Source organism: Peromyscus maniculatus, chromosome 7, assembly GCF_049852395.1.
Source record: "Peromyscus maniculatus bairdii isolate BWxNUB_F1_BW_parent chromosome 7, HU_Pman_BW_mat_3.1, whole genome shotgun sequence".
NCBI lineage: Eukaryota > Metazoa > Chordata > Mammalia > Rodentia > Cricetidae > Peromyscus > Peromyscus maniculatus.
In genome coordinates this window covers 83380652-83389274 of record NC_134858.1, presented here as the reverse complement: position 1 = coordinate 83389274, position 8623 = coordinate 83380652, and positions in this window count along the sequence as shown.

Genomic DNA, 8623 nt, shown 5'->3' with positions numbered 1-8623 from the left:
GAACTACCATGTAGTGATTGCTACTAGTGCAGTTAAATGCTTTTATAATTAAATCTATAGCGAATGGATTTCTTTATCTTTCTGAGGCAGTTTCCTGCTGTGTGTTTAAACTTGTGGCAATTTGGAGTATTGTCATAGAAAATGTGAAGCATGTGGCTGAAATGCAATTGCAATTACTTCCCTCGCAGGGTAATATGCCTTTTGTTAAAGAAATAGGCACGGGGTTGTATTGGTTTACTTAGTTATATAACTCGTCTCATCATTTATGGCTTTGAAAAAGTTGTATCTTTTATAAAATCTATGAAAAATATAGATAGAAAATAATCTGACATACAATACAGAGATGTGTGTCGTGCTTGCTTTTGCCATGGGAACTGTTACCATCTCTATAGGAAGCTTTGTTTAGTGGAGGTTGGACACACCAACTCAGGAGTTAGTTTGAGTTAGAATCTAATGGTTGATCTACCCTGAATACAACTAGGTTCATTTATCATTTGTTGATAAGCCTATAAAATACCCAAGGAACAGTACCAGCAGCAATTTAACAGTGCAAATGTATGTTCTACTCAGCATGGTGTTTTAGTGCCTACTCAGTGCCTCTCATTATATTATTAGCAGTATCCCAACAGGAAGTTGAATTGCCTTTCCACTTAAGGAAACTACATGGATGGACAACATTTCAAATTTAGTCTACAAAGTAGTGAGTAGGTGGTCATTAAGAATACTTTTTAAATAATAAAAGCCTTTATGTTTCTTGTCTCACACAAATCTATTGCATTGCCAAAAATTGAGCTGTATTAAAATATACCGATTTAGCCATATGTAATAAATTCTACAAATTGTCAATCTTAGAAAGTGCTTTTGTTTAAATCTTAATTTTCTTAAAAAAAAGCAAACAAATAACAACTGTAGGATAAAGTCTGTGAAATTGTTACTGGGCAAAATTGAGAATCCTTTTTGGGTTCTTTTTAGAGTTTGGAGAAAAATAGCACAGCAAGTGAGCTGTAAATCCTGGCAATTTCCTGGAGGAAGGAACTAGAAATGTGAAAGAGAATATCTGGCCCTTTTTAGTTAAGGTGAAAAAGCAGCCACATGGAAGAAAGGGAGGGGAGACTTCAGATAAAAGATGAGAAGTCCCTGAGTATCAAGGAAAACATGTCTATGTCTCTGGTTGCCAGCAAAAGTGATAACAAAAATAAATGCTTAGCACTGGACCACAGCATCTGATTCCAGGCACTGCATCCTAGTGTAAAGGATTGTACCAGAACACATGATTAGAAACATAAATAAGAGACAAGCTATTAAGACAAAGAGAGGAAACAGGGTTGGCCATTGCAGTGCATGCAATGGCCAACATGGCAGTACTCAGGAGGCAGAGACAGGCAGAACTCTTGAGTTCAAGGCTAGCCTGGTCTACCCAGTGAGTTTCAAGATGGCCAGGGCTGCACAGAAAAACCCTGTCTTAAAACAAAACAAAAACAAACAAACAAAAAAAAACAAAACCCCAAAACAAGACAAAAAACACTCCCAAGAATGGAAGTAAATGTTGTTATTTGATGTTTACTCTTTTGGGGGGGCCTGCCACCAAGTTCCCAAATAAATCACCTACAGAGGCTTATTCTTATTTATGAATGCCCAGCTTTAGCTTGGCTTATTTCTATCCAGCTTTTCTTAACTTAAATTATCCTATCTACCTGAGTTTTTCCATTCCCTTACTTCTATAAATCTTACTCTTAGTCTGTGGCTTGCTTTGTAGCTGGGTAGCTTGTCCCTGGAGTCCTCCTCTTTTTCTGGCTCCTTCCCTTCTCTTCCAGATTTCTCCTTCCATCTATCCTTTCTGCCTGCCAGCCCCACCTATTTCTCTCTCCTGCCTCACTATTGGCTGTTAGGTTCTTCATTAGACCATTGGGTGTTTTAGACAGACACAGTAACACAGCTTCACAGAGTTAAACAAATCCAACATAAAGTAACACACCTTAAAATAATATTCCCCAACAAGAGAATTGATTGCTCAATATATAACTAGATGGGAAGGACATCTTGAATTGACCAAGAAACTCACTGCTGACTAGCTTTCATAGTGCTGGAAGTTTCTATGCCTGATGCTGGGGAAGAAAGATATCAATGGTCTTATCTAGCATTGGTCCTTGCATGATACAATACTGACTGCCAGGTAAGATGTGCCTACTGGTAGTATAGTGGCATGACATTTATGGAGGCGACCAATTGGTCTATTGCTTCAATTTTGTTTCTGCTCCCCAGGAGAGAATTCATGCGTGGACACTATCCATGGCTATCGAAGTTATAGGCCCTAAAGAGAAGCCTTATTGATGTTGTTCTTCTAAATGGCCATATGGTTAAACTGCCTTCTAAATATGTTTATATGTTCTGTTTCCAACATTGGTCAGAAAAGCTTCTTTTAGCAGTGGGTAGTAGTTAAACTGCTAAGAGAAAGTGACTGTTAGAGCTCAGCCATAAATAGGATAGCTTTATCATACCCCTGAAAACCTCATGGAGTATCCTGAAAGAAGGGACTGAAAAAAATGTAAGATCCAGTAGATGGGCAGCAGGGCTATGGAATGCAGCTGTTGGACATAATTTGGCTCTTGGACACAATATGGCTGTTGCATACATGAACTAATAGTAGCTTGGGCCACCTGCACAAAATCAAACCAGTTAAAAATTCTAGCTCAAGGATTGGAAAGATGGCTCAGTCATTAAGACCATCTACTGCTCTTGGACCTAAGTTTAATTTCCATCATTGATGGCAGATTGCTCACCACCATGCATAAGTCTAGCTGGGGCTGGTGATGGAAGAATCTGATGCCTCTTGCCTCTTGGAGCCGAGAATCTATGCACACATGCACATGCCAACATACAGATACACATAGAAACATATTTTTTTTAAAAAAAATCATAAAAAGGAATTCTAGCATGAATGTTGGCAATTGATAGTTGCTAGGAGGATCAACTTCTCTTTGGTGGCATGTCCACTGATAGGTTCCCTATTCCCCTATAGATGACCTCAACCTATCTAAATATGGGCAATGCTTATCGGACTTAGTGGATAAAATAAATGAATAAATAAAAATGAGGAGAACATGAAGTTGGGAGGGAGATGTGATAAAGAATCTTAGAGATAGTTGGGGATATAATGAGGGGTGGATATAATTAAGAAACATTATATAAATATATGAAAATTTCAAAAAATAATTAAAATTCCCACATATTCCACAGTTAATGAGTGGAGGAAGTGGAAGTGTTGGGTTCTGTGGCCCAGGAACCTTTATAGCACATTTGTATATCACACATTTATCACACTTATATTTTGCAAGCTTTTCCTGTACATGTTTTGTTGTTAATGAAGTCCAAGTGAGGAAGGACTTCCAATATTTCTTTTCAAAGTGATTTCTTTTATATATTCATCTTGATGTTTTAGTCTCTAGTCCCTAATTTTTGATCATAAAATGGCTCATTTGGTAAAAAGCCCTCATTGCAAACCCGAAGACCTGAGTTCAATCCCTAGAACTCACAATGGAAACAGAGAACCCACTTTAGGAAATTGTCTTTAGACCTCCATTCACATTTTAGGGTACACACAGCTACACTTTCATACATATGTACATGCGCACATGATTAATAATAATAATAAATAAAATGTAAAAGCTATAGGTTAGTCTTATTAACTTTAGAAATATAGTATGAATATTTTAATGGATATGTATGACTTTACTAAGATATTTCCTTCCAAAGAATAAATTAATACAATTTATAGCAGTATTTTATAGTCATACATAAATATGTGTTTCTAATTTTCATATAGAACTAGTAGTTAAGTAATATTTGAATGTTCAAACAACACGCTAATCTAGCAGACTATTGGGATATAATGTGTAAACAGTTACCTATAATTAACTTATTATTCACCTGATATTGGTAAATGTTATTTTAGTTTTTCTACTTCCTTGGCAAAGTCATATTTGTTCTAGAAAAAAGTGTGATAGAAAGAACTGGTCATAAGTACCTACAGCTTGGTTTGAATGGTGTGCTCACAATGAAAGAGGAATGTAACTTCTCTGGGTCATGGTTTTCTTTTTAGTAAAATGAAAATATCAGTGTGTTCTTTGTCTCATAAGATGTTATGAAAATGAAATCTGAGATTACTTGAAAAATGCTTCTTAAGCTAAAAAACAGCCTGCAGATGAAGCTGGACCTTTTTTCAAGTGTTTTTCAAGTTTCCAATTTTGTGGAATGATTGAATATTGGTTATATTTTTTACCTTCTTAGATTATTTTTTTGTAGTCACCCAATGTTTTTTTTTTTTTTTTTTCAAATGGCTGGCTGCAGTTAGGAGGGCAGTCTGTTGCCTAGCAACAGTGTCTCTTGGATGCCCTCTACAGCTATATAGCTTTGGACAAAGGTATGCACTCTTAAACTATGCTTCCCATTCTCTAAATAAACCTGTGTGATTTCTACAGCTAATCATATTAAGGACTATTTGGTGACCATTACTGAGAACCATATCCGAGCTAAGGAATCAAACAATTCTTTTTAGATATTGGATTTTACCTGTTTGCTAAGTGTCATTATTTTTCTAACAGACACCCTTATCATTTATAACAACCTTCACTGCTTATTACTAAGAAGAAATTGCCTTGAATTTTACAAGCATTGTGAAACACACATTGTATGTTTTCTGTGTAATTGACAATCTTTTTTCCCTCCCCTGGGGAGGTGATCAATGCTTTGTGATTGTTTCTTGTTCTTTTCCAGGGTCTCTAAGAAAATCATAGTATCTATTTGCAGAACCTATCACAATAGCAGTAGTCAAAGCACAGAATTTTTATTAGAGTCGGCAAATAATTAGCGTTCACAGTAAACCTCTCAACAGACTGTTCACTTACCATTTTGTTACTGGTTGCTGCTAATGAAAATAATTTCAAATTGGCTTTTGATGTACTAAATGCCATATTGAACAGCTCTGTTCACTTATATTATGTTTAGTCCTCTCAGGATGTGGGGAGAGGTTGTCAAAATTTGTGATTCTTAGATTATACTGAAGCAAAAATATCACAGAGTGCCTATGGAAATCACTGAAGGTATGCAAGCATGTTAAACAATCAGATGTGTCTCAGTAAGCAGCCGGGAAGTAGTTCTGACAGTTCCTATTAGAGCTAATTAGTTTGTGACTGTGTTAATTGCTGCAGAACTAAATGATTGTTGCTTTGGGATATTTTTGGGTTCTTTCCCCCCAAATCTCTGCAAAAAACATAATCACAATTTGCAGAGCCTGATGTGATGCTAGAGATGCAGAAAGCCTTGGACTTGGGCATTTGCGCTTCGGCCTCTTATCCGGTGGCATCTACAGGATGGGTGGTTCTTGGAGGCATATTAACTTTAGTGTCTAAAAAGAAAATCTAGTTAAGAAAAAAACTAAGTTTGACTTTTCTTTTCATGTAAGCCCTCATGCCTTCTTAAAAGTGAGTTCTGATTATGTGTGAAGTCTTGGTTTTCACACAGCACTTGACCATATGTGTACAAGTAATTTTTCCTACCACCTACTGGGACATTCCCTGGTATGGTTTCAAAAACAAAACTGTTAAGAGTGTTAAGAGGAATATAGATTGGAGTGCCGAGGAGAGGACTGAGAATGATGTCTCTCTCTCTCTCTCTCTCTCTCTCTCTCTCTCTCTCTCTGCTTTTTCAAGACAGGGTTTCTCTGTGTAGTTTTGGTGCCTATCCTGGATCAAGCTCTGTAGACCAGGCTGGCCTGGAACTCACAGAGATCTGGCTCTGCCTCCCTTGTGCTGGGATTAAAGTCGTGAGCCAGGAATGATGTTTCTTTGCATCCTTAAATATTTAATTATTGTTACAAAGTAAAAACTTTGTGACATTTTAACTTCCATAAAGCATGCACATCTCTTTCTAGCCAATAATGCCAGGCATGAGTTTTCATTAGAAACATCTAAACTAAACTAAAACTGAAAACCTAGAAACCAATACACTGCTCCACTAATACCAAATGTATTTTCTTATTTTGGAAAACAAACAAAAGATATATAGACAATTTATGCTTAAACACGTTTGAAAATTGTATTCTGCTGCTGTGATTAGGAAAATACAAATAAAACCAGTTATGCAGTTATTTTGTAACCCACAAGTTTGGCAAAATACAAAACTCTAACAGTATCAAGAAGTGATGAAGTTTTCTAAAAGCAGCAGCAACAACAACTGGGTTTTCACACTGTTGTTGCCAAGGGGATGCACAAAATCACACCAGAGTTTACATATGGGAAATGTACCTACTTTGGCTAGACCTATCAATGCTGGACATCTGCAAAACACCTTAGCAATCTGCATAAGTAACTCATGCAACCTGGGAACAAAGTAAATGCTTATCAAGAGGGAAAAAGACAGGTAAACTGCAACACAGTTATATAAAGAAATAACCAGCTACCAGCAAGATTCTGCAGAAATAGCAGGCTATAAAATCATATCTTCATAAACATTAGAGGAAAGGGAAGGATGAGAAGACCCATATGAAATGAGGATACTGTGTTTAAAAAATAAAAGGCAGAACTGAAAGCATATTCAGGGAATAAGACCCTGCCACATTTCACCAGGAAGACTTACTTAGATCAAAAAGAAACCTAATAAGCTTTCCATAAACCAAAATAGTCATACTTTGGAAGTAAAACAAAGACATAGCCATAGATGTAATTATTAAAAGAGAAGAGAGAATGGAGGATAATATTCTGAATGAAGCAATGAGAGACAACAGCAAGGAAGAATTCCCAAGTGTGATTGTGATATACAATGCTCACGGCAGACAGTGCAGTCATATCTAAAAGGATTCTGGGGCAAACAGTAAAAGGTAGCAAACTGATAACATGTGTCTTGTTTACCAGAGAACTTATAACACAAGTGCTTAGGTCCAGAAGGGTAAGCATTTCTCAAGTAGGAGCATTGAAGAAACTTCCACTCTTAAAAAAACTATAGCAAAATCAACGAACACAAAACACGGAAAAACATATCAAAGCCTTCTAGAGAAAGAACACTGATTATTTTAAAACTATTAACTTACTGTTAATGTCTCAACATCTGTAGAAGCTGCAAGACAATGGTGGCAATATCTCTCATGTGCTGAGAAGAGATTCAGCTCATAAATAAGTTTCAATTGTGACACTGAGACAAAAGCAACAGATGAAATGAAGTCAGCATATCAATAGACTGTCATAAAAGCAATTTTCCCATTTGAGACAAATATTATTGACCTATAAACAAGATATTTATGTTTTGGAGTTAAAAATCAAACTAGAATTGAAATACTAGAAAACAAGTTTGGAGGGTAGTATAGGGCTGGTTAACGTATTCTAAGTAGCTAACATTGTTTTTCAAGAAAACAAAGACACTGATTACTTTTGAAATTCATGCAGACTAAAATACATCTTTGAACACAAGTAGGATAACCTGAAGGAAAACAGAACAATGGGATGTAAAGAAGCAGGTTCAATCCACATAAGGTAGAGAGATCAGCTGTGAACAAAGGAAATACGAATCAAAGAGAAAGCACAAAATGAGATGCTAGAATGAATACAAATCCCAACTCAACTAACAATGGGCATTCTTCATTAAAAATCAATTAAAATCGCTTTGCACAAGAGGCAGAGCTGAACTCGAAGGACACAAAAGGCATAGGGCATAAATGGATGGGAAACCTGTCAGAAATACATCAACTAAGATAGCGTATAGAATAAAACCAGTGCTTATAACATAGACTTGAAAGCACAAACCTAAAAGAAAGAGAGAGAGAGAGAGAGAGAGAGAGAGAGAGAGAGAGAGAGAGAGAGAGCCATTGCATTTTTGCAAGAAAGTTTTAATACCCAGAAAATGTAGGTTTCAACTAACATGTGCCCAATGATAGAGCTTTAACATGCATAAGGTAAAATTCTGCATCACTTAAAGGACAAAAGCTCTTCATTACATTTTTTAAATCAAAAATATATTTTAAATTTAATATATTCTTATTATGGTTTCCCCTCCTCCAGCTCCTCCAAGATCCTTACCACTTTCCCATGCAGCAAAATCCAGACCTTTTTTTCCCTCTCAATATAGTAAAAACTTGTATCTAAAAAAATAATAATAAAATAAAATTGGATAAAATAAAAACAGACCAGAATAGGACAAACTAAACAAACAGAAGAAAAAGAGCTACCCAAAAGCTCAATAGATACATACATATACATACATACATACATACATGTATGCAGAGACACACATTTGTACATATAGAAATCTCATAAAAACATAAAACCAGAAACCAGGGAACCTTTGGAAGAGGCTGAAAGATTGTAAAAGCCAGAGAGGATGGAGAACATTGAGGAAACAAGGCCTTCTAAATACAGGAGGCCTGACTCCCATATGAACTCACAGAAACTGTGGCAGCATGCACAGGGCCTGATAGGGTCTGAACAACTAGAGAAGTGGACATAAGCCAACACCCCTAAGTCAGAAACTATCCCCAACTATAACTGCTCACAAATGGAAAACTAGTTTTCTCCAATGTAGTCTCACTGTATAAAAACCACTTTTCATCATTTTTACAAAGGAAAAGTTACTCTGA